Source organism: Phocoena sinus, chromosome 17 (genome assembly GCF_008692025.1).
Source record: "Phocoena sinus isolate mPhoSin1 chromosome 17, mPhoSin1.pri, whole genome shotgun sequence".
Taxonomy (NCBI): Eukaryota; Metazoa; Chordata; class Mammalia; order Artiodactyla; family Phocoenidae; genus Phocoena; species Phocoena sinus.
Genome location: NC_045779.1, coordinates 39,878,774 through 39,905,900, shown reverse-complemented (window position 1 = coordinate 39,905,900; position 27,127 = coordinate 39,878,774).

The following is a 27,127-nucleotide window of genomic DNA, read 5'->3' as shown; positions in this document are numbered from 1 at the left end:
GGAAAAATTCAAACATATATAAAAGTAGACATTAGAATAATGAATCCCTCGTGTAGATATTACATTTTCAAAAATTATTAACTCAGGTATGACTTTGTTTTCCTCAGCTTTTGAATATTTCAGGCCTTGAGGAGACTTCCTTTCCACTGCATCTTTCTCTGTAACACAGACATGAATATGCCTTCATTGTTCTCTCCTCCTTTGACAAAGCTCATTTGAGCTTCCAGCAACTGAAGCTTATTCTTCTCTAATACCTACAGGGCAAGAGCTTGTTGGCTGGGGAAGGAAAACACTTATTTTCCCTTATTTTCTCTGCTTTTAATCCCACACTTTGTTTTTCCTGCTATGTTCTTTTAGATTTTGTTAGAGTCTCCAGTAGTAAAAGCTATGGCATGGATCAATTTCAGGTCTGCTGGAAGCATCCACTATTCAAAAAAATCTTTTGGTACATCAACAAATATATTTTAAGAATCTAATAAACCAGACATTTTTCTTTGCCCTGACTCATTAGTGGAGCAAAGAGGCAAATACCCCTGCCCTCAAAGAGCATATATTCTACTGAAGGGAGACGGACAAGAAACACACATTGGTAAAATATATGTATATCAGATGATGAAAAGTGCCGTGAAGAAAAATAAAAGCAGAGGGATATATAGGAGGTGCCTTGGGGTTGGGGTGGGATTGCTGTAGTTTATTTTATTTTTAAAATAATTTTATTATTATTATTTATTGGAGTATAATTGCTTTACAATGTTATGTTAGTTTCTGCTTTATAACAAAGTGAATCAGCTATATGTATACATATATTTCCTCCCTCTTGGACCTCCCTCCCATCCTCCCCACCCCCCATCCTGTCCATCTAGATAATCACAGAGCACCAAGCTGAGCTCCCTGTGCTATACTGTAGGTTCCCACTAGCTATCTATTTCACACATGGTAGTGTATTTATGTCAAACCTAATCTCCCAATTCATCCCACCCTCCCTTTCCCCCACTGTGTCCACACATCCATTCTCTATATCTGCCTCTCTATTCCTGCCCTGGAAATAGGTTCATCTGTACTATTTTTCTATATTCCACATATATACATTAATATACAATATTAGTTTTTCTCTTTCTGACTTACTTCACTCTATATGACAGACTCTAGGTCCATCCACATCTCTGCAAATGACCCAATTTCATTCCTTTTTATGACTGAGTTATATTCCATTGTACGTATGTACCACATCTTCTTTATCCATTCATCTGTCGATGGACATTTAGGTTGTTTCCACGACCTGGCTATTGTAAATAGTGCTACAGTGAACACTGGGGTAGATGTGTCCTTTTTTTTAAAAATTTATTTAATTTATTTTTTATACAGCAGGTTCTTATTAGTTATCTATTTTTTTAAACATCTTTATTGGAGCATAATTGCTTTACAATAGTGTGTTAGTTTCTACTTTATAACAAAGTGAATCAGTTATACATATACATATGTCCCCATATCTCTTCCCTCTTGTGTCTCCCTCCCTCCCACCCTCCCTATTCCACCCCTCTAGGTAGTCACGTATTTTTGAATTATGGTTTTCTCAAGGTATATGCCGAGTGGTGGGAATACTGGGTCATATGGTAGTTCTATTTTGAGTTTTTTAAGGAACTTCCATATCGTTCCCCACAGTGGCTCTATCAGTGTACATTCCCACCAACAGTGTAAGAGGGTTCCCTTTTCTCCACACCCTCTCCAGCATTTCTTGTTTGTAGAGTTTTTGATGATGGCCATTCTGACTGGTGTGAGATTATACCTCACAGTAGTTTTGATGTGCATTTCTCTAATAATTAGTGATGTTGAACAGCTTTTCATGGGCCTCTTGGACATCTGTATGTCTTTGGAGAAATGTCTATTTAGGTTTTCTGCCCACTTTTTTTTTTTGACATCTTTATTGGAGTATAATTGCTTTACAATTGTGTGTTAGTTTCTGCTTTTTAACAAAGTGAATCAGCTATACATATACATATATCCCCATATGTCCTCCCTCTTGCATCTCCCTCCCACCCTCCCTATCCCACCCCTCTAGGTGGTCACAAAGCACCAAGCGGATCTCCCTGTGCTATGTTTCTGCCCACTTTTTGATTGGGTTGTTGTTGTTGTTGTTTTGATATTGAGCTGCATGAGCTGTTTGTATATTTTGGAGATTAATCCTTTGTCTGTTCCTTAATTTGCAAGTATATTCTCCCATTCTGAGGGTTGTTTTTCATCTTGTTTATGGTTTCCTTTGCTGTGCAAAAGTTTTTAAGTTTAATTAGGTTCCATTTGTCAATTTTTGTTTTTATTACTCTAGAAGGTGGGTCAAAAAAGATCTTGCTGTGATTTATGTCAAAGAGTGTTCTTCCTATGTTTTCTTCTAAGAGTTTTATAGAATCTAGTCTTATATTTAGGTCTTTAATCCATTTTGAGTTTATTTTTGTGTGTGGTGTTAGGGGCTGTTCTAATTTCAGTCTTTTACATGTAGCTGTCCAGTTTTCCCAGCACCACTTATGAAGAGTTGTCTTTTCTCCATTGTATATTCTTGCCTCTTTGTCATAGATTAGGTGACCACAAGTGCGTGGGTGTATTTCTGGGCTTTCTATCCTGTTCCATTGATCTATATTTCTGTTTTTATGCCAGTACCATACTGTCTTGATTACTGTAGCTTTGTACTATAGCCTGAAGTCAGGGAACCTGATTCCTCCAGCTTCATTGTTCTTCCTCAAGATTGCTTTGGCTATTTGGGGTCTTTTGTGTTCCCATACAAATTGTAAAAATTTTTATTCTAGTTCTGTGAAAAATGCCATTGGTAATTTGATAGGGATTGCACTGAATCTGTAGATTGATTTGGACAGTATAGCCATTTTCACAGTATTGATTCTTCCTATCCAAGACCATGGTATATCTCTTCATCTGTTTGTGTCATCTTTGATTTCTTTAATCAGTATCTTATAGTTTTCTGAGCACAGGTCTTTTGCCTCTTTAGGCAGGTTTATTCCTAGGTATTTTATTCTTTTTGTTGCAGTGGTAAATGGGATTATTTCCTTAATCTCTCTTTCTGATCATTCATCATTAGTGTATAGGAATGCAAGAGATTTCTGTGCATTAATTTTGTATTCGGCAACTTTACCAAATTCATTGATTAGCTCTAGTAGTTTTCTGGTGGCATCTTTAGGAGTTTCTATGTATAGTTATCATGTCATCTGCAAACAGTGAGAGTTTTACTTCTTCTTTTCAATTTGGATACTTTGATTTCTTTTTCTTCTGATTGCCGTGGATAGGACTTCCAAAACTATGTTGAATAATAGTGACAAGAGTGGACATCCTTGTCTTGTTCCTGATCTTAGAGGAAATGCTTTCATTTTTTCACCATTGAGAATGATGTTTGCTGTGGGTTTGTCATACATGGCCTTTATTATGTTGAGGTAGGTTCCCTCTATGCCCACTTTCTGGAGAGCTTTTATCATAAATGGGTGTTGAAATTTATCAGAAGCTTTTTCCAAATCTATTGCGATGATTGTATGGTTTTTATCCTTTAATTTCTTAATATGGAGTATCACATTGATTGATTTGCATATATTAAAGAATCCTTGCATCCCTGGGATAAAGTCCACTTGATCATGCGGTATGATCCTTTTAATGTGTTGTTGGATTCTGTTTGCTAGTGTCTTGTTGATGGTTTTTGCATCTATGTTCATCAGTGATATTGGTCTATAATTTTCTTTTTTTTGTGATATATTTGTTTATGGTATCAGAGTGATTGTGGCCTCATAAAATGATTTCGGGAGTGTTCCTACCTCTGTAATTTTGTGGAAGAGTTTGAGAAGGCTAGGTGTTAGCTCTTCTCTAAATGTTTGATAGAATTTCCTTGTACAGCCATCTGGTCTTGGACATCTCTTTGTTGGAAGATTTTTAATTACAGTTTCAGTTTCATTACTTGTGATTAGTCTGTTTATATTTTCTATTTCTTCCTGATTCAGTCTTGGAAGGTTTTACCATTCCAAGAAATTGTCCATTTCTTCCAGGTTGTCCATTTTATTGGCATATAGTTGCTTGTAGTAGTCTCTTATGATCCTTTTTATTTCTGCAGTGTCAGTTGTATTTTCTCCTTTTTCACTTTTAATTTTACTGATTTGAGTCCTCTCCCCCTTTTTTTGTGATGAGTATGGTTAAAGGTTTATCAATTTTGTTTATCTTCTCAAAGAAACAGCGTTTAGTTTTACTGATATTTGCTATTATTTCTGTTTCTATTTCATTTATTTCTGCTCTGATCTTTATGATTTCTTTCATTCTACTAACTTAGGGTTTTGTTTGTTCTTCTTTCTCTAGTTGCTTTACGTGTAAGGTTAGGTTGTTTATTTGAGATTTTTCATGTTTCTTGAGGTAGGGTTTTGTTGCTATAAACTTCCCTCTTAGAACTGCTTTTGCTGCATACCATAGGTTTTGGGTTGTCATGTTTTCATTGTTATTTCTTTCTATGCAGTTTTTTATTTCCTTTTTGAGTTCTTCAGTGATCTCTTAGTTATTTAGCAGCACACTGTTCAGCCTCCATGTGTTTGTATTTTTTACAGTTTTTTTCCCTGTAATTGATTTCTAATCTCATAGTGTTGTGGTCAGAAAAGATGCTTGATATGATTTCAATTTCCTTAAATTTTCCGAGGCTTGATTTGTGACCCAAGATGCGATGTATCTTGAAGAATGTTCCTTATGCACTTGAGAAAAAAGTGTATTCTGCCGCTTTTGTGTGGAATGTCCTATAAATATCAATTAAATCTATCTGGTCTATTGTGTCATTTAAAGCTTGTGTTTCCTTATTTATTTTCTGCCTGGATGATCTGTCCATTGATGTAAGTGGGGTGTTAAAATCCCCCAGTATTATTGTGTTACTGTTGATTTCCCCTTTCATGGCTGTTAGCATTTGCCTTATGTATTGAGGTGCTCCTATGTTGGGTGCATAAATATTTACAATTGTTATATATTCTGCTTGGATTGATCGCTGATCATTATGTAGTGTCCTTCCTTATCTCTTGTAATGGTCTTTATTTTAAAGTCTATTTTATCTGATATGAGTATTGCTATTCTAGCTTTCTTTTGATTTCCATTTTCATGGAATATCTTTTTCCACCCCCTCACTTTCAGTTTGTGTGTGTCCCTAGGTCTGAAGTGGGTCTCTTGTAGACAGCATATATATTGGTCTGTTTTTGTATCCATTCAGCCAGTCTGTGCCTTTTGGTTGGAGCATTTAATCCATTTACATTCAAGGTAGTTATCTATATGTACGTTCCTATTACAATCTTCTTAAATTTGTTTAAGTTAGATTTTAAAAATATATATTTATTATTTATTTATTTTTGGCTGCATTGGGTCTCAGTTGTGGCATGCAGGATCTTGTTGAGGCATGTGGGACCTTTCCTTGCAGTGTGCAGGCTCTTCATTGTGGTGTGCAGGCTTCTCTCTAGCTGTGGTGCTGGTTCCACAGTGCACGCGCTCTGTAGTTGTGGTGTGTGGATTCCAGAGCGCACAGGCTCTGTAGTTTGTGGCACACAGGCTCTCTAGTTCAGGCGCACATGCTCAATAGTTGTGGCATGTGGGTTTAGTTGCCCCGTGTCATGTGGGATATTAGTTCCCTGAACAGGGATGAAACCCACGTCCCCTGAATTGTATGGTGGATTCTTTACCACTGGACCACCAGGGTAATTGTTCTTAATTGTTTTGGGTTTGTTTTTGTGGGTCGTTTTCTTCTCTTGTGTTTCCTGCCTAGAGAAATTCCTTTAGCATTTGTTGTAAAGCTCGTTTTGTGGTGCTGAATTCTCTTAGCTATTGCTTGTCTGTAAAGCTTTTGATTTCTCTGTCAAATCTGAATGAGATCCTTACTGGGTAGAGTAATCTTGGTTGTAAGTTTTTCCCTTTCATCACTTTAAATATATCCTGCCACTCCCTTCTGCCCTGCAGAGTTTCTGCTGAAAAATCAGCTGATAACCTTATGGGGATTCCCTTGTATGTTATTGGTTGATTTTCCCTTGCTGCTTTATATTTTTCCTTGAATTTAATTTTTGATAGTTTGATTAATATGTATCTTGGTGTGTTTCTCATAGGGCTTATCCTGTATGGGACTCTCTGTGCTTCCTGGACTTGGGTGGCTATTTCCTTTCCCATGTTAGGGTAGTTTTGGACTATAATTTCTTCAAATATTTTTTCAGGCCCTTTCTCTTTCTCTTCCTTTTCTGGGACCCCTATAATTCAAATGCTGGTACATTTAATCTTGTCCCAGAGGTCTCTGAGACTGTCCTCAATTCTTTCCACACTTTTTTCTTTATTCTGCTCCTTGGCAGTTATTTCCACCATTCTATTTTCCAGCTCACTTATTCATTCTTCTGCCTCATTTATTCTGCTATTGATTCCCTCTAGAGTATTTTTCACTTCAGTTATTGTGTTGTTCATCACTGTTTGTTCTTTAGTTCTTCTAGGTCTTTGTTAAACATTTCTTTTACTTTCTCAATCGTGCCTCCATTCTATTTCCAAGATATTGGATCATCTTTACTATCATTACCCTGAATTCTTTTTCAGGTAGGTTATCTATTTCCTCTTCATTTATTTGGTCTTATCTGTTTTTACCTTGCTCCTTCATCTGTAACATATTATTTTTGTTGTCTCATTTTTTTTTTGATGGGTGGGGCTGTGTTCCTGTCTTACTGGTTGTTTGGCCTGAGGCGTCCAGCACTGGAGTTTGCAGGCAGTTGGGGCAAGCCAGGTCTTGGTGCCAAGATGAGGTCTTCCAGGAGACCTCCAATTAATTTTCCCTGGGCCTGAGGTTCTCTGTTAGTCCAGTGGCTTGGACTCAGCACTCCCAACACAGGAGCTCAGGCCCAGCCCCTGGCCTGGGAGCCAATATCCTGTAAGCCACGTGGTGTGGACAAAATAAAAAATAAAATTAGAATAATAAAAAACGTATTCGAAAAATTAAAAATATAAATGAAACAACAACAAAGTAAAACAGAACCACAACAGCAAAAAAACTCCCCCCAAACAGAAAACAAACAGAGGACTTCCCTGGTGGTGCAGTGGTTAAGAATCCACATGCCAATGCAGGAGACACAGGTTCAATCCCTGGTCCAGGAAGATCCCACATGCCTCAGAGCAACTAAGCCCATGCACTACAACTACTGAGCTTGTGCTCTAGAGCCCACGTGCCACAACTACTGAGCCCAAATGCTGCAACTACTGAAGCCCACTAACCTAGAGCCTGTGCTATGCAACAAGAGAAGCCACCACAATGAGAAGCCCCTGTACTGCAATGAAGAGTAGACCCCACTCACTGCAACTAGAGAAAGCCCACATGCAGCAATGAAGACCCAATGCAGCCAAAAGTAAAAAAAAAAAACCCAAAAAACAAACAAACAAAAAACTGGAACAAGCTTTGGCTGTGGGGGTGGGGCCTCGGCTCAGGGCCTGTGCAACTGGAAAAGGCCCTGGGTGGGTGGGGTGGGGCAGGGCCTAAGGCTTGGCGCAGCTGGAGGGAACCTCGGAGTGTGGAGGGTCAGGCCTGGGACCTCAGCAGGCTCCACTGGGCCCCAGTGGGTGGGGGAAATGCTGGCCCATTTCCTTCTGATCCTCTGATCTCTCGAGTGTCTCTCCCTGTCCCCGTTGATCCCCTTGTGTGAATGGGCCCTTCCGGGCATGGGAACCCTTTCCCTCCCCTAGCCACACCACGGGGACACCGGTCCCATCCGGCCTCCACTTCTCCCCACTTCTTCCCCCCATGCCCTACCTGGTCGCTCGGGGGTTCCCCTTAGGTGTCCAAGGTCCCCCACCAGTGCCTGGTAGGTGCTCTAGTTGTGAGGAGACACAAACTCTGTGTCCTCCTACTCCACGATCTTGACTCTGCCCTGGGGTTGCCATAGTTTAAAATAGGGTGGTCTGGGCATGACTGGCTGAGAAGGAAACATCTGAGTAGAGGCTTTAAGGGGGGTAAAGCATGATCCATGCACATATCTGGGGAATAGTGTTCTAGATAGATGGCACAGCAAGAGCAGAAACAGAGAGTGTGCTGGAATTCGAGGAGGTTGATGTGCCAAGAGTGGCTTGTGCAAGGGAAGTAAGAGGAGACAGGCAGACAGGGGAGGGGATGGAACAGATCTAGGGGGCTGTAGGCTGACCTGAGGGCTTGGCTTTTTCTCTAACTGAAGTGAAAGTTTTGGGAGGGCTCTAAGCAGAGCAGTGACAGGAGACACTCTCCCCACCATTAGATAAACACTGAACACAGGCCTGGTTTTGCTCTATCATTATTCTGCCTGGTTCCCCTTTTCTATGGCTCATCGTTTAGATGAGTGTCTTAGAGTCCAATTCCATGAATTCTAGGGCAGGTTCTCTTTAGAGTTTAGGCAATACCTTATCTCTACTTACAATGGTTGTATACCTCAAAACTCACAAATCATACTTTGTGTATTCTCTGATTGTCCTGGCCTTCCCTTCTCAGATCTGTCTAGATTTTCTGTAACCACTAACACGGCACTGCTGGCCTTCCCAGGGCAATTCTCTGATTGCTTTCACCATGGATTTGTTACTCATGGCTTAGACTTTCAATGGTTACCTGGATTCAGTCCCTCTCTGGGCAAATCATGTCAGATTCTGCCCCTGAGATATTGCATCTCTTCTTCTGTGAGACTTCTTTGGGTTCCAGTAACTTTTCCTCATACAGTTATAATTAAGCCATGTCTTTTTCTTTTTTCCTAATGCTCTATTTCAGAGCAGTTTGATCTATTTTTCTTTTTATTTTTGTATCTCTTCAGGCCTTCAGTATCTCATTTCATGTTTCATATCCATCTAGACTATATCCTAAGACCTCAACATTTTTCTTAAAGAAATATCTCTTGTTCTTCAGTGAAATCAGCTGGTCTTCCTAGGCTTGCTTTCATTCTCAGAGCCCAGAAGTACCCTCTGGGGCTGGGACCTGGATTACAGTGTCTCCAAGCAGCTTTCTGGAATGTATCCAATTTCCAGCACCAGCTCTAGGATGCTAGGCAGTTATTATCGTGGATCAACACACCTCAGAAAACCTGAACTTTTCACTCTAGAATAAGGTTGCTCATTGTCACCTCATTAAAATAATGAAATTAACAGAACTATGACCTCTGAGGTTCAACACAGACCTATGTAGGCATTTCTTCCTTGATCACATAGAGGTTGAAATTTAAGGAGGCTAGTGGGGGAAGAAAAGAAGGTTTTGCTAGATATAATCTCCTTTAAGAGCAATGAAGCAATATCTTACTGTCCCGAGCTGCCAAAATTCATTTTTATGGAATCAAATCCATGAAGAATTGGCTACGGTACATGTAATATTGTGAATGTTAGAATTTGCACTTTGTTTCTCTAGTTATTCAGGCTGTGTGAAAAAAATGCCTATTGCCAGCCCACTCCCCCCTGGCTACTCAGAGAGTATTATTACTCCACTTAGGAATTACACTCTAAACATGGACTTCAAGTAAGACCATTTCAAATGGTAGAATTTGAGGGTGTGATGGGCCATTTAATCTCCATATCTTCCTACCTCTGCCTCTCCACTCTGACTTTTTGTAGAAACAGGTGACCCATTTTGAAACGCCCAGTATGAGACTCCCTACTTCTGAAGTTCACCAGGCACAACAATTTGAGTTCCTTTCAGCTTGGCAGTGGGCAATCCTACCCAGGTTCTTAACTGGAGAGATTTTTCAACTGGGTCAGCACATCTATCTGAAGCAATTTCACTTGTGTCAGGGCATCAAGAATTAGTTTCTAGAGACCCATGGGTCATACATCCTTAGTGGTTGGTAGGATGAGGTTGTGAATGTTGACACACTGGTTACAAACATATGTGGATGGGCTGCATGTGCATGTTCTCATGTGCTGCAGACTTGTCATTCATTCATCACCAAATATATATTGAGTAACTACTTTATTTCAGGTGCCATTTTTGATGCTTAGTTTACTACGATAAACAAGAACCTAAAATATGCCACAACCCTGATAGTCTAGCAAATCAACACTTCCCAACAGGAAGAGGACATGATTGGCATCGCTTGGTTCTTTGGATCTCTATTACTGCACTGCCTTAGACATGGTCTCTACCTGGCAGTATGGCTGACTGTCTACATCTTGCACTTGTCTCTCACTACACTTGTAGTCATGGCATCAACCAAGCATCTGGAAAAGCAACATCTGTCAGGGAGATGCAAGTTGAACATCTGTATAATATAAATTTAACATGAGCCTAAATTTGCACCATTATACAAATGGGCTAAGTTGGTGATTAATGGTCCTTACTGGCATGGGAATAGAATCATAGAAAGATGTAATTTTAGATGTAGAATGGATATTACACATCATGCAATTCAATCCCTGGTATGCACTAAAAACTACAAAGCCACCTACTAACTTAGTCACTGATGTATTAATTCAATAACTATTTATTCATTGGCTATTAGGCATAAAGTATTATGAGAGGCACTGGAGATATAGTAGTAAACAGGATAGATTTGGCCCATCATAGAGCTCTTAGATTACAAAGGGAAAAACATGAAACAGCTAATTACACAGTAAATTATTTCATCACATAGAAATACAATACAAAAAATACAAAGGAACATCTAATAAGAAAAACACTCCCCTTGTCTAGGGGAATCAAAAAGTCTTTTCTGAAGAAGTGAGGATGTGGGGAAGCCTGGCCAAGACAACTATATGCCCCAAGGCCAGAAGACTGACACATCACAGACTCTGAAAGGAATCAGGTGGCTAGCATGTACTGAGCGAAGGGAACAGTGATTCAGCTCAAAATTAGAAGAGAAGGCCAGGGTCCTATTATACAGAGTCTTATAGGTCAGGTTAAATACTTAAAATTTCATTGTAATTAATGTAAATTCACTTAAAAGAGTATATCAGGTAAATTATGTAGTTCATCTTTCAATTAGTTTTGCTTCTATACTTAACTTTTTCTGTATGCAGTGTTCTCAGGAAAGGTTTAATACATAGAGTACAAAGATTGGCTTTTGAGAGCCTATGTTGACTTTTTTTCATTGTAGTAAAAAACACATAACATAAAATTTGCCATCTTATTCATTTTTAAGTATGTTGACTCATAAATCTCACAAAGGATGTGAAAGCCATGGCTTCCAACTCAAAGGGACACAGACTTGAGAGAATAAAGGTCTTTTGACTAGAAATATCAGGTAAAAACCTGAAGAAAGTGACACGAGGTTTACCCAATAACAATAGGTTAGAAAGAATCTACCCAATAATGTAAGAGTTGGTTTTAACCAAAAGGGAATAGCATTGTGTTCCACTAGCTAGAAGGAGGGACTGGGAGAGGAAGCAACCAGAGCTTAAAAGTAATGGGCCACTGAAAAGTGCTTGGCACCTTGACCCCACCTCCATGGAAGGATTCCTGAAAAGAAGGGCAATATACTATTTGGGGGAATCCTAGGGCAGATAGCACCCTTGCTGTCTTCTTAAGGGGAGCACAGGACACCATTCACCTGTTCAAAAAGCCCTACATTTAATCAATGGGTCATGCCAGCCATCTCTTGCTGTGTAAATATCACCCCAAAACATAGTGGCTTAAAACAAGAGCAATGATTTTAACATCAGTCCTGGTTTCTGTGGGTCAGAAACTTAGGAAAGGCTCAGCTGAGTTAATCTAGTAACAATGCTATTGGAACGTCAGCCATCACATCTGTGTTCCAGACTCCAAGAAGAGTAAAGAGGAGAAGGGTAAAAGAAATACACTTTCCAGCTAAGATATTTCACTTTGATGATTGTCCTCTCCCAGGAAAGTCTTCCTGGAAGTCCCACACATCATTTCAACTTGCATCTCCCTGACAAGAACTGACCTATATAGCCATGCTTAACTCTGAGATACTGAGAAATGTGGTCCTTTTGTAGTCTCAAATAAAATCACCATTCTCTTGAAGATGATGGGCATCTAAAATATGAAGGGCAAAATAAATTGTGGAAGACAATTAGCATTCTCTGCTGCATTACTTAAAGCACCCTGAGTTTTAACCCATAACAGACTCAGTTGCCTGGCAACTGGTTAATTGCCAGAATCCAGTTGAGAGATAATGACTTGGGCAGAGATAAGAGCAATGAGGATTCAAGTGACATTAAAGAAGTAGAGTCAACCAGGCTTGGTGATGGCTTGGGGGAAGAGATTGTGTTAAAGATGACTTCCAGAATTTGGACTAGAATAACTGGTTGGGGTGGGGTGGGGAGAGGGGGATAGTAGTACCATGCACTGAAATAAAGATCACTGCGAGAGGACCTTGTTTGGAGCAAAATAATAAATTCCATTTGAAGTATGTTAAATTTGAAGAGCTTTTGAGGCATCTGAAAGAAATGTGAGATAGACAGTTGGGTGTTAGGGTCTGAAGCCCAAAGAAGTCTGAGTTGGAAGTAGTATATATTTGGGTAACAGTATGTAAACAGTGATTGAAGCCATCCATGGTTGTAGATAGAATAACTTAGGATCAGTTCATAAAGTAAGTAGATTTTAAAACTAAGACTGGGACTAAGCCAGCAAAGGAGACTGAAAAACTGAAAAATTAGGTGAGAAATCAGGAAGTAAAATGGCATGTAAGCCAAGGAAAAAAATGTTTCAGGAAGGAGAGAGAAGACTCAGATATTTGCACTGGATCTTATGATATAGAGGTCACTGGGACCTTGTAAGAGCTATCTCAGTGGCTTGGTGGAGGCAGAAGCTGACAAGGGTGGAATGAAGAATGAAGGAGAGGTGAGGAATCAGAGACAATGAGAGCTGTCTGCTCTTGAGAAGTCTGTCTATAAAGGGAAGGAGAGAAAACATGATAACTGTTGAGGAGCAGAGTCAGGCTTTATTTTGAACAGTTTATTTAAAAGCTATCGGTCATTTACAGAATCTAAGAAAAATGCTGACTAAGCAGAGTGAATTCATTCTAAGTTATGCCCATTGTTATGGACTGAATGTGTCTCCCACAAATTCATGTATTGAAACCCAACACTCAATGTGATTGTATTAGGAAGTGGAATCTTTGGAAGGTGAGTGGAACTAGGTGAGGTCATGAGGATGGGATTAGTATCCTTCTAAGAGTCATAGAGAGCTCTCTTTGCCTCTCTGCCCTCTGCTATGTGAGAATGCAATGAGAAGTTGGCAGTCTGCAGCCTGGAAGAGGGCTCTCACCAGAACCTCATCATTCTGGCACACTGATCTGACTTCCAGCCTCCAGAACTGTGAGAAATAAATTTGTGTTGTTTATAAGTTACCCAGTGTATGATACATTGTTATAACAGCCCAGACTAAGACATCCATTTTGTGACCCTCAGCTCAAGCTATGAGTTCAGTCAGACAAGTTGGATTGGCCTAGCTTGGGTCATAGGTCATAGGCTCACCCTTCGATGAGGCAGAAAGGGTATCTTTCTCTTTTATTGTATTTAAACACACATAACATAAAATTTACCACTGTATCCATTTTTAAGTGTATAATTCATTGGCATTAAGTACATTCACAGTGTTGTGATTTTTCTTTATCTCAAACAGAAACTCTGTATCCATTAAACAATAATTCCTCACTCTTCCCTCTTCTCATCCCCTGGGATCCTCTGTTCTACTTTCTGTCTCTATGAGTTTTCTTATTTTAGGTACCCGATATGAGTGGACTCATGCAATATTGGTCTTTTTGCATCTGGCTTCTTTCACTTAGTATCAGTATAATATCTTCAAGGTTCATCCATGTTTTAGCATGTATCAGAATTTCATTTTTTAATGTTGAATAATATTCCAGAGTGGATATCTTGCTGGCAGTTCTATGAGACTGCATGCAAAGGAGGTTGGGGGGACAATTGAGGTCTGGTACAGTAATGGCCAAGCAGGTTGCACGCAGCCGATCTGCCAACAGTCTTACCTCCCTGAGCCTTCAGACGCCTTCTCCCACAGTATGCAGGGAAGTTCTGGCATTTCATCCTCACTGACAGTTAACCTAGCAGACTTAACACTGTTGCCAGGTGCCTGAGCCAATGCCCTAAATACAAACTCAGGGTAGGAATATGCATATCAACAAATTCTGCCCTGTCAAGCCTTATAATTTGTCCTCCTTCTTCAAACACCCTTAGAATTTGCTCCCAGGTGTTCCTCAGACTCCTGAAGATACAAATTGGTGAGGTCCTGTAAGTCTCTTTGTGTAGAGTACAGAGCAAATCTTGTGATCTCTATTTGGCTTATGTTGGGCTCTAACTCTCATTATGGGCTTGGAGGCAATGACCAGTGGTCGGGGTGGACCCCTAGGAGAGTGGCATCATTTTGTGAGGCACCTGCCCAGGTGTGGTCATTGAAATGCTTTAACCATGGGGAGGCTGCTTGGGAGCAGGAGGGCCCGCCTCCACAGGCCAGGAAGTTTATGTGGGTTTATCATTCAAAGCTTCAATCGTGTCTGTCCAAACGTCCCTATTCTATATGCCAAGGTCCCATACCTTTCCCATAATGCTCTTGCCTTAGTGCAGGGCACCTGACAGGGCTGAACATCTACTTTGTGCTACAGCCCTGCCACCCTTACTACCACACCCTGCACCTTATACTCAGCTATATGTATTTTGTGACTTCAGGAGCTAAGACTCCTTCAAAGCTATCCTTCATGGTTTCTGATTTTCTTTCCTGTTCTGAGTAGGATATTCACCACCTTCAAGTTTTCCTTTACGTTTTTTTTTTTTTTTTTTTTTGCGGTACGTGGGCCTCTCACTGTTGTGGCCTCTCCCGTTGCGGAGCACAGGCTCCGGACGCGCAGGCTCAGCGGCCATGGCTCACGGGCCCAGCCGCTCCGCGGCATGTGAGATCCTCCCGGACCAGGGTACGAACCCACGTCCCCTGCATCGGCAGGTGGACTCTCAACCACTGCGCCACCAGGGAAGCCCTCCCTTTACATTCTTACTAGAGCATTGAAAATAGCCTACTTCTTTATAATCATTTTTGCCATAAGCAATCAAGTACCACAACCTCTTGATGGCCCAGTGCCTTGTCCTGCTCCCATACTTTATCCACCAGTGATTATTTGAGTAGTTGGATGCCGTGCTCCAGATGACCAGTGTTCCACCCGACCCCACACAACGTTATCTATATTTTCCCAAAGTGTGCGAGCAACCTGATAGGAAGGTGCCATTTTGAAGTATTTAGAGAATACCTCTGGAACAAAGTGCCCATTAAATAGCTGACATGGCTGCTTTTGAGAAAGGAACCTGGGGAACCAGGACAAGGGGGCAGGGAACTTAGTTGCCACATGTACTTTTTATACATGTATAAAAATGATAATGGTGAAAACAGTTATAAAAGAAATATTCAATGTATGTGTGGGATTTACCCTGCTGAAGAATTTTCCAACTTTGAATCTCTTTGAGGATGAAAGAACTTGCCTTTTAGTGTAATAAAAATATACTCCTATATATTCCTATATATATAAATGGCTTATATGGGGAAAGAATCTTAAAAAAAGGTGGATATATGTATATGTATAACTGACTCATTTTGCTGTACACATGAAACTAACACAAGATTGTAAATCAACTATACTCCAATAACAATTTTTTAAAAAAGAAAAAAGTGTATTCCTCTTAATGCAATGATGAATTCTTTTAGCTCTTACTATTATTTTCATAACTCTGGGAGGGAAATAAAATGTAAAAAAGTAAATAAAAGAAAGAATTATTTTGAATATACCTAAAGTTCCTTTAAAAACTGAAGAGACACTTTTTTTTTTTTTGTGGTACACGGGCCTCTCACTGTTGTGGTCTCTCCTGTTGCGGAGCACAGGCTCCGGACGCGCAGGCTCAGCGGCCATGGCTCATGGGCCCAGCTGCTCCGTGGCATGTGGGATCTTCCCGGACCGGGGCATGAGCCCGTGTCCCCTGCATTGGCAGGCGGACTCTCAACCACTGCAGCACCAGGGAGGCCCGAGACACCCATTTTTCATCTCCTAAGGGGGTAATATGAGCTGGATTCTGGGTCCAAGGGTCTCTGCTGAAGCCAGGGAAGTTGGTGCCGTGCTGAATGTGTTAGGAGGCTGAGGTGTGTGAATTGGAGATTAGGTCAGGGTAGACATTCTGAAATGAGTAATCAAGCTGATGCCAGGATGTATAAATACAGTTGAAGTTGGATTGAGTCAGGTGTCAGAGACAGATAGGCAGGTGAGAATCCTACACCAGGGGAAAAAGCACCAGTGGTGATTATTCTGGGAGGGCAGGAATTCTGTGGTCTCTTCATTTATAAAATGTGTTGGATTAATTGATCTTTAAGGTACCCTTAAGCCTAAAGTACATCAAATGTATAATCTCCTTTAAGTGTAGAATAAATACAACAGAATAAAATGTGGATACACCTTATTTAAAAAGCTGAATGTATCAAAATCCAGATTTTGAAAAGAAGCAAATTGAAGATGATAATTTACTCTTAAGAAGTATCTCCCATGGGCATCCTTTTCGGTGATTATTTACCTTGGGGACATCTGAGAATCACCTGGCTGATTCTCCATACCCAGGAAACAGTCCAGAGAAATTAAATCAGAACCTCTGGGGATAGAACCGGGGTATCAGTACTTTTAAGTCTTCCTTATGATTTCAATGTGCAGCCTAAGCTGAGAAACACAAATAGTGAACTTAACCAGTTGGATTCATTTAAATTAAATACCCCTATGATACAATTTCTTTAATCAGGAAAACTGGAGTCTGCCAGAAATTTAAAAGAGGAGTTTATACAGGTATGCAATCATGAAAGCAAAGTTGTAGTGTTAGGATACGTGGATACTAAATCCAAGAGGAGAACAGCTGTGTGTCTCCTGAGACGCACCTAATAAAGGACAGAAGGCACATCATGATGAAGACATTGAACCAGGTGATTATTTCTAGAGTGTTTACCAACTCTCTGAGGTGGAGACCTGTTGATTAAAGTTAAATTCACACTTGCATTGTATGTTTGAAACTGGTTGTTGTGTTTAATTTAACTGCTAAGTAAATTTAGTTAGAGGTTTATACACAGTGGGTGATTATTTTTGAGCATACCTCCTTCTGTTACAAAGCCTGGCTAAAACCACAGGGTGCATTAGTTATATGAAAAACAGCGCCACATTTGCTCATTGCACTGGTTTCCAGGAAGGGATGAGCACTCCTGGTAAAGTCATTCTTATCTATGTTGCGAAAAAAGTAGGGAAAGGAGCTTGGGAACTTAAGCCTCAAATAGGGGTGATTCTAAGTGGGTGATCCTTAAAAATTCAAGAAGATGCCTTCGGTGCTCAGCTAGGAGTTGCATGAGCCCATTAATGAAATTAGTGCTCATATAAAAGGAAGTGTTTTTCTCCCAGGAATGGGACTCAGAGATGGGGAAGTGAGACAGGGAGTTGTGGTCTTGTCATTTTGTTGTTACAAACCATATTGTTTTTGAATTTTGTAAACCATAAACATGTGTTAATTTCATTAAAATTAAATGAAAATTAAAAATGGAAGAATGCATTAATTTATAACAGTGATTTTGCCTAGGGAAAGGAAAAGGATTATAATTATTCAAAGTTTTTGCTCAATATGCTTGTGAATTGTCCAAATTTTTTATAAGAATATATTCAAGCATTACTTCTATTCTTAAAATAAGTAAAATAATGTAAAAGTGAAAGAAATAACACAAGAATATATCTTAGGGAAAAAAATTTCATTTTAATGAAATGAATGACTGATAGACTTTGAAATGTAAATAAAATGGTGGACTAAAAGTGTCTACTAATTGCTGAGCAATATGAATAAAGAGTGACTCACGCCTGGACAGACTATAGTTTGATTTGGAGACAACAAATCTAAAGAAAAAGTCCTAAAACCTGCCAGAAGAAAAAAAAGTAAATCCCTATAGTGGAAGAGGTAAACACTGATACTGTATTTCTCATCAGCTGTACTGGTCCTAAGAATATAATATGACAATATCTTGAAAGATCTAAGAAAAAAGTAGAACCTAGCAAAACTATTATTTGAAGGAAAATAAAGATATTTGGGACATTCAATTACTCAGGATGTTTTTACCTCCAAACTTCCTCTAAGAAATATCAATGGATGATGCATTCCAACATAATAGAAAATAAATCCCAAAGGAAAGCAAAGAACACAAAAGAAGTAATGAGTCAAGAAATAAGTAAAGACATGGATGATGAAAGAACAAGGTTAAAAAATAATCTGAGTCTAAAATACCAGTGATAGCAACAACCCATCAGAGGTATAAAGATCATAATCTATCCTGCATCTAAATATATTGCATACCTACCACAATTAAATTAAAATTTATGTAAAATGAATAATAAAAAATGTACACTTAGAAATTTAAAATTAATTTCAACTATGTTTTGGGTTATCGAATAAAGAAAAATACAAATAATAAACTTCTTAAAAATGATAAAGCACAGCATAGTAAAATCTATGAATGAAGTAGTGGTCCCAGAAAAACTTACAACTAAAAAGTCAAATATTATAAGGTAATACTTACTGAAAATAAATGGTATTCCAACCAAAAAATCTTTGAAAAGAATAACAAAATACACTTGAAAAAGTAGGAGGAAGCCACATTAAAAGATGAAATAATTAATAAATTAATCCATAAAAATGTTGTTTATTTGAAAACAGTAATAACATTATTACAACCTTTTGGAAAACCCTAGTAAGAATAAAAAGACAACTGAAATGTCATTAGAAAAGAGGTAGGGCCATAAATACCAATAGAAAAGAGAATAAATGCTAGAATATATATAAAATTTTATAATAGTATATTTGAAAGATTGCATGATATGAATAATTTTCTAGGAAAATGTGAATTATACAAAAAAATCTCAAAAAAACATAGAAAACTGAAAGAATAACTGTTTACAATACAGTATAATTGAAAAGGGGATCAAAGGACTGGTATTAAAAATGGTAAAAGAGCCTAATAGATTTATGGATGATTTCTACCAAATCTTTAAGAAACTGATAATCTTCATAATCAAATAATTAGTCCAAAACATTAAAAAATTAGAAAGCTGTGTAACTCTTTTAACTGGATTAAAAAAAACTTGGCAAGGGAAGCAATAGAAAAGGAAAGCATAGAACATTCTTACTTTATAGGGCAAAATTTTAAAATAAAATGTCAACAAACTGAACACAACTTTGCATTAAAAGAATAAAGCACATGGCCTAGGAATGCAGAGATGACTCAACAGAATAACATTTTACCAATATAATTTATTATGTTAATAAGCAGATTAAAGGAGAAAATCCTTACAATCATTTCAAATAGATGTGGGAAAAATATCTGATAAAATTCAGTGACCCATAAATCAAAAAAATTTTAGTCAGCTAGAAATATAATAGGCTTTACAAACCTTTAAAGAGAATTGAACAGAGATCTAGAACAAACATCATACCTAATGGCAAAATATTCGAAGTTTAAAAAATTACATTAGAAAAAAGACAAGGTTGTTTAATATCACTCAGACTCTAAACTTTGTACTAGAGTTTTTAGCCAATGCACTAGGACAAGAAGAAATAAGAGATATAAGTATTAGAAAGGAGGAAATACCACTTATAGCCAAAAAAAAAAAGATTTTTAAACTAAGAATTGAAGAGAAATAAATGATAAAACTAAAGAAAGGAACTTCCCTGGTGGCGCAGTGGTTGAGAATCTGCCTGCTGATGCAGGGGACACAGGTTTGAGCCCTGGTCTGGGAAAATCCCACCTGCCGCTGAGCAGCTAAGCCCACATGCCACACCCGCTGAAGTCTTTGCACCTAGAGCCCATGCTCTGCAACAAGACAAGGCTCAACCTGAAGCCCATGCACTGCAACGAAGAGTAGCCCCACTCACCACAGCTAGAGAAAGATTTCGTGCAGCAACAAAGACCCAACACAGCCAAAACAAGCAAACAAACAAAACTAATGAAAGTTAAGCAAAGTGGTTAAATATTAGAACAACATATTAAAATCAATTAGCTTAAGAAATCTGACTAACTGGATATTAAAATAAATGCAGTTCATTTTCGATTTTGGCTGAGGTACCAAGGCAATAAGTGGCAATTGTTTCCACATTCCAAAGTTGGTACTGCACCACCAATAAAGGATTAACCAGTTCTGTGACCCTTGAATCTTTTACCCAAATCAATAGTTGGAAATAATTAAAATTTTGGAGTTGAACATTGAAGACTATATGAGGACCACTTGGAGAGGCTGATATATTTCCTGGAGATTGAGGGCCAAGGAGTTTGATAACCATCCAGAGAATCTAAAGATGTAACTAAACTATACACATTTCTTTTATTATGTTTTAACATCTTTATTGGAGTATAATTGCTTTACAATGGTGTGTTACTTTCTGCTCTATAACAAAGTAAATCAGTTATACATATACATATAGCCCCATATATCTTCCCTCTTGCATTTCCCTCCCTCCCACCCTCCCTATTCCACCCCTCTAGGTGGTCACAAAGCACATATGTATATATGTATATATGTTCATGCCACTCTTTCACTTTGTCCCAGCTTCCCCTTCCCCCTCCCCATATCCTCAAGTCCATTCTCTAGTAGGTCTGCGTCTTTATTTCCATCTTGCCCCTAGGTTCTTCATGACCAATTTTTTTTCTTAGATTCCATATATATATGTGCTTGCATACAGTATTAGTTTTTCTCTTTCTAACTAACTTCACTCTGTAAGACAGACTCTAGGTCCATCCACCTCACTACAAAAACTCAATTTCGTTCTTTTTATGGCTGAGTAATATTCCATTGTACATATGTGCCACACCTTCTTTATCCATTCATCTGCTGATGGACACTTAGGTTGTTTCAATGTCCTGGCTATTATAAATAGAGCTGCAATGAACATTGTGGTACATGATTCTTTTTGAATTATGGTTTTCTCAGGGTATATGCTCATAGTGGGATTGCTGGGTCGTATGATAGTTCTATTTTTAGTTTTTTAAGGAAACTCCATACTGTTCTCCATAGTGGCTGTATCAATTTACATTCCCACCAACAGTGCAAGAGGGTTCCCTTTTCTCCACACCCTTTCCAGGATTTATTGTTTGTAGATTATTTTGATGATGGCCATTCTGACCAGTGTGAGATGATATCTCATTGTAGTTTTGTTTTGCATTTCTCTAATGATTAATGATGCTGAGGGTTTTTTCATGTGTTTGTTGGCAATCTGTATATCCTCTTTGGAGAAATGTCTATTAGGGTCTTCTGCCCATGTTTGGATTGGGTTGTTTGTTTTTTTGATATTGAGCTGCATGAGCTGCTTGTAAATTTTGGAGATTAATCCTTTGTCAGTTGTTTCATTTGAAAATATTTTCTCCCATTCTGAGGGTTGTCTTTTGGTCTTGTTTCCTTTGCTGTGCAAAAGCTTTTAAATTTCATTAGGTCCCATTTGTTTATTTTTGCTTTTATTTCCATTTCTCTAGGAGGTGGGTCAAAAAGGACCTTGCTGTGATTTATGTCATGGAGTATTATGCCTATGTTTGCCTCTAAGAGTTTAATAGTGTCTGGCTTTAAATTTAGGTCTTTAATCCATGTTGAGTTTATTTTTGTGTATGGTGTTAGCGAGTGTTCTAGTTTCATTCTTTAACATGTAGCTGTCCAGTTTTCCAGCACCATTTATTGAAGAGGCTGTCTTTTCTCCACTGTATATTCTTGTCTCCTTTATCAAAGATAAGGTGACCATATGTGTGTGGGTGTATTTCTGGGCTTTCTATCCTATTCCATTGATCTATATTTACGTTTTTGTGCCAGTACCATACTGTCTTGATTACTGTAGCTTTGTAATATAGTCTGAAGTCAGGGAGTCTGATTCCTCCAGCTCTGTTTTTCATTCTCAAGATTGCTTTGGCTATTCAGGGTCTTTTGTGTTTCCATACAAATTGTGAGATTTTTTGTTCTAGTTCTGTGAAAAATGCCATTGGTAATTTGATACGAATTGTATAGAATCTGTAGATTGCTTTGGGTAATATAGTCGTTTTCACAATGTTGATTCTTCCAATCCAAGAACATGGCATATCTCTCCATCTGTTTGTATCATCTTTAATTTCTTTGATCAGTGTCTTATAATTTTCTGCATACAGGTCTCTTGTCTCCTTAGGTAGGTTTATTCCTAGATATTTTATTCTTTTTGTTGCACTGCTAAATGGGAGTGTTTACTTAATATCACTTTCAGATTTTTCATCGTTAGTGTATAGGAATGCAAGAGATTTCTGTGCATTAATTTTGTATTCTGCTACGTTACCAAATTCATTGATTAGCTCCAGTAGTTTTCTGGTAGCATCTTTAGGATTTTCTATGTATAGTATCATGTCATCTGCAAACAGTGACAGCTTTACTTCTTTTCCAATTTTGATTCCTTTTATTTCTTTTTCTTCTCTGATTCCTGTGGCTAAAACTTCCAAAACTGTGTTGAATAATAGTGATGAGAGTGGGAAACCTTGTCTTGTTCCTGATTTTAGTGGAAACAGTTTCAGTTTTTCACCATTGAGGACAATGTTGGCTGTGGGTTTGTCATATATGGTCTTTATTATGTTGAGGAAAGTTCCCTCTATGCCTACTTTCTGGAGGGTTTTTATCATAAATGGGTGTTGAATATTGTCGAAAGCTTTCTCTGCATCTATTGAGATGATCATTTGGTATTTCTCCTTCAATTGCTAATATGGTGTATCACATTGATTGATTTGCGTATATTGATGAATCCTTGCATTCCTGGGATAAACCCCACTTGATCATGGTGTATGATCCTTTTAATGTGCTGTTGGATTCCGTTTGACAGTATTTTGTTGAGGATTTTTGCATCTATGTTCATCAGTGATATTGGCCTGTAGTTTTCTTCTTTGTGACATCTTTGTCTGGTTTTGGTAACAAGATGATGGTGGCCTCGTAGAATGAGTTTGGGAGTGTTCCTACCTCTGCTATATTTTGGAAGAGTTTGAGTAGGATGGGTGTTAGCTCTTCTGTAAATGTTTGAAGAATTCGCCTGTGAATCCATCAGGTCCTGGGCTTTTGTTTGTTGGAAGATTTTTAATCACAGTTTCAATTTCAGTGCTCATGATTGGTCTGTTCATATTTTCTTTTTCTTCCTGGTTCAGTCTCAGAAGGTTGTGCATTTCTGAGAATTTGTCCATTTCTTCCAAGTTGTCCATTTTATTTGCATAGAGTTGCTTGTAGTAATCTCTCATGATCCTTTGTATTTCTGCAGTGTCAGTTTTTACTTCTCCTCTTTCATTTCTAATTCTATTGCTTTGAGTCTTCTCCCTTTTTTTCTTGATAAGTCTGGCTCATGGTTTATCAATTTTCTTTATCTTCTCAAAGAACCAACTTTTAGTTTTATTGATCTTTGCTATTGTTTCCTTCATATCTTTTTCATTTACTTCTCATCTGATCTTTATGATTTGTTTCCTTCTGCTAACTTTGGGGTTTTCTTGTTCTTCTTTCTCTAATTGCTTTAGGTGTAAGGTTAGGTTGTTTATTTGAGATGCTTCTTGTTACTTAAGGTAGGAGTGTATTGTTATAGACTTCCCTCTTAGAACTGCTTTTGCTGCATCCCATAGGTTATGGGTCATCGTGTTTTCATTGTCATTTGTTGCTAGGTATTTTTTTATTTCCTCTTTGATTTCTTCAGTGATCTCTTGGTTATTAACTAGTGTATTGTTTAGCCTCCATGTGTTTGTATTTTTTTACAGATTTTTTCCTGTAATTGATATGTAGTCTCATAGCTTTTTGGTCAGAAAAGATAGTTGATACAATTTCAATTTTCTTAAATTTACCATGGCTTGATTTGTGACCCAAGATCTGATCTATCCTGGATAATGTTCCATGAGCACTTGAGAAGAAAGTGTATTCTGTTGGTTTTGGATGGAATGTCCTATAAATATCAATTAAGCCCATCTTGTTTACTGTGTCATTTAAAGCTTGTGTTTCCTTATTTATTTTCATTTTGGATGATCTGTCCATTGGTGAAAGTGTGGTGTTAAGTACCCTAGCATAATTGTGTTACTCTCGATTTCCCCTTTCATGGCTGTTAGTATTTGACTTATGTATTGAGGTACTCCTATGTTGTGTGCATAAATATTTACAATTGTTATATCTTCTTCTTGGATTGATCCCTTTATCATTATGTAGTGGCTTTCTTTGTCTCTTGTAATAGTCTTTGTTTTAAAGTCTATTTTGTCTGATATGAGAATTGCTACTCCAGCTTTCTTTTGATTTCCATTTGCATGGAATATCTTTTTCCACCCCCTCACTTTCAGTCTGTATGTGTCCCTATGTCTGAAGTGGGTCCTTTGTAGACAGCATATATACAGGTCTTGTTTTTGTATCCATTCAGCCAGTCTATGTCTATTGGTTGGAGCATTTAATCCTTTTACATTTAAGGTAATTAACAATATGTATGTTCCTATTCCCATTTTCTTAATTGTTTTGTGTTTGTTATTATAGGTCTTTTCCTTATCTTCTGTTTTCTGCCTAGAGAAGTTCCTTTAGCATTTGTTTTAAAGCTAGTTTGGTCATGCTGAATTCTCTTAGCTTTAGCTTGTGTTAAAGGTTTTAATTTCTTCATCAAATCTGAATGAGATCCTTGCTAGGTAGAGGAATCTTGTTTGTCGGTTTTTCCCCTTCATTAATTTAAATATGTCCTGTCACTCCCTTCTGGCTTGGAGAGTTTCTGCTGAACATCAGCTGTTAACCTTATGGGGATTCCCTCATATATTATTTGTTGTTTTTCCCTTGTTGCTTTTAATATTTTTTCTTTGTATTTAATTTTTGATAGTTTGATTAATATGTGTCTTGGTGTGTTTCTCCTTGGATTTATCCTGTATGGGATTCTCTGTGCTTCCTGGAGTTGATTAACTATTTCCTTTCCCATATTAGGGAAGTTTTCAACTATAATCTCTTCAAATATTTTCTCAGTCCCTGTCTTTTTCTCTTCTTCTGGGACCCCTATAATCAGAATATTAGTGCGTTTAATGTTGTCCCAGAGGTTTCTGAGACTGTCCTCAATTCTTTTTTTTTTTCTTTATTATGATCTGTGGTAGTTATTTCCACTATTTTATGTTCCAGGTCACTTATCCGTTCTTCTGCCTCAGTTATTCTGCTATTGATCCCTTTTAGAGAAATTTTAATTTTATTTATTGTGTTGTTTATCACAATTTGTTTGCTCTTTAGCTCTTCTAGGTCCTTGTTAAACATTTCTTGTGCTTTCTCCATTCCATTTCCAAGATTTTGGATCATCTTTACTATCATTATTCTGAATTCTTTTTCAGGTAGACTGCCTATTTCCTCTTCATTTGTTAGGTCTTGTGGGTTTTTATGTTGCTCCTTCATCTGCTGTGTGTTTCTCTGTCTTCTCATTTTGCTTAACTTACTGTGTTTGGGGTCTCCTTATCGCTGGCTGCAGGTTTGTAGTTCCTGTTGTTTTTGGTGCCTGCCCCCAGTGGCTAAGGTTAGTTCAGTGGGTCGTGTAGGCTTCCTAGTGGAGCAGACTAGTGCCTGTGTTCTGGTGAATGAGGCTGGATCTTGTCTTTCTGGGTGGGCAGGTCCATGTCTGGTGGTGCATTTTGGGGTGTCTGTAGCCTTATTATGATTTTAGGCAGGCTGTCTGCTAATGGATAGGGTTGTGTTCCTGTCTTTCTGGTTGTTTGGCATAGGGTTTCCAGCCCTGGAGCTTGCTGGTCATTGAGTGGAGCTGGGTCTTGGCATTGAGATGGAGATCTCTGGGAGATTTTCACCATTTGAAATTTCGTGAAGCTGGGAGGTCTCTTGTGGACCAATGCCCTGAACTTGGCTCTCCCTCCTCAGAGGCAGAGCCCTGATGCCTGGCTGAAGCACCAACAGCCTGTCATCCACACAGCTCAGAATAAAAGGGAGGAAATAAGAAAGAAAGAAAGAAAGAAAGAAAGAAGAAGATAAGATTAAATAAAATGAAGTAAAATAAAGTTATTAAAATAAAAAATAATTATTAAAATTTTTTTTAAAAAAATAAAAAAAAAGAAAGAAAGAAAGAAGAGAGACACCAACCGAAAAGCAAATCCACCAATGATAACAAGCACTAAAAACTATACTAAAGAAAAATAAAAACGGACAGACAGAACCCTAGGACAAATGGTAAAAGCAAAGCTATACAGACAAAATCACACACAGAGCATACGCATACACACTCACAAAAAAAGAAAAAGGGAGAAAAAAATATATATCATTGCTCCCAAAGTCCACCTCCTCAATTTGGGATGATTTGTTGTCTATTCAGGTATTCCACAGATACAGGGTATATCAAGTTGATTGTGGAGATTTAATCTGCTGCTCCTGAGGCTGCTCGGAGAGATTTCCCTTTCTCTTCCTTGTTCACACAGCTCGTGGGTTTCAGCTTTTGATTTGGACCCGCCTCTGTGTGTAGGCTGCCTGAGGGCGTCTGTTCTTCCCTCAGACAGGACGGGACTGAAGGAGCAGCTTATCCGGAGGCTCTGGTGCACTCAGGCCGGGGGGAGGGAGTGGTACGGATGTGGGGCAAGTCTGCAGCAGCAGAGGCCGTTGTGACGTTGCACCCGCCTGAGGCGCGCCGTGTGTCCTCTGGGGGAAGTTGTCCCTGGATCCCGGGACCCTGGCAGTGGCGGGCTGCACAGCCTCTCGGGAAGGGAGGTGTGGATAGTGACCTGTGCTCGCACACAGTCTTCTTGGTGGCAGCAGCAGCAGCCTTAGCGTCTCATGCCTGTCTCTGGGGACTGCGCTGTTAGCCACAGCTCACACCCGTCTCTGGAGCTCCTTTAAGCAGCGCTCTTAATCCCCTCTCCTCGTGCACCAGGAAACAAAGAGGGAAGAAAAAGTGTCTTGTCCCTTTGGCAGGTCCAGACTTTTCCCCGGACTCCCTCCCGGCTAGCCGTGGTGCACTAACCCCTTCAGGCTGTGTTCACGCCGCCAATCCCAGTCTTCTCCCTGCGCTCCGACCGAAGCCTGAGCCTCAGCTCCCAGCCCCGCCTGCCCCGGTGGGTGAGCAGAGAAGCCTCTCGGGCTGGTGAGTGCTGGTCGGCACCGATCCTCTGTGCGGGAATCTCTCAGCTTTGCCGTCCGCACCCCTGTGGCTGCGCTCTCCTCCGTGG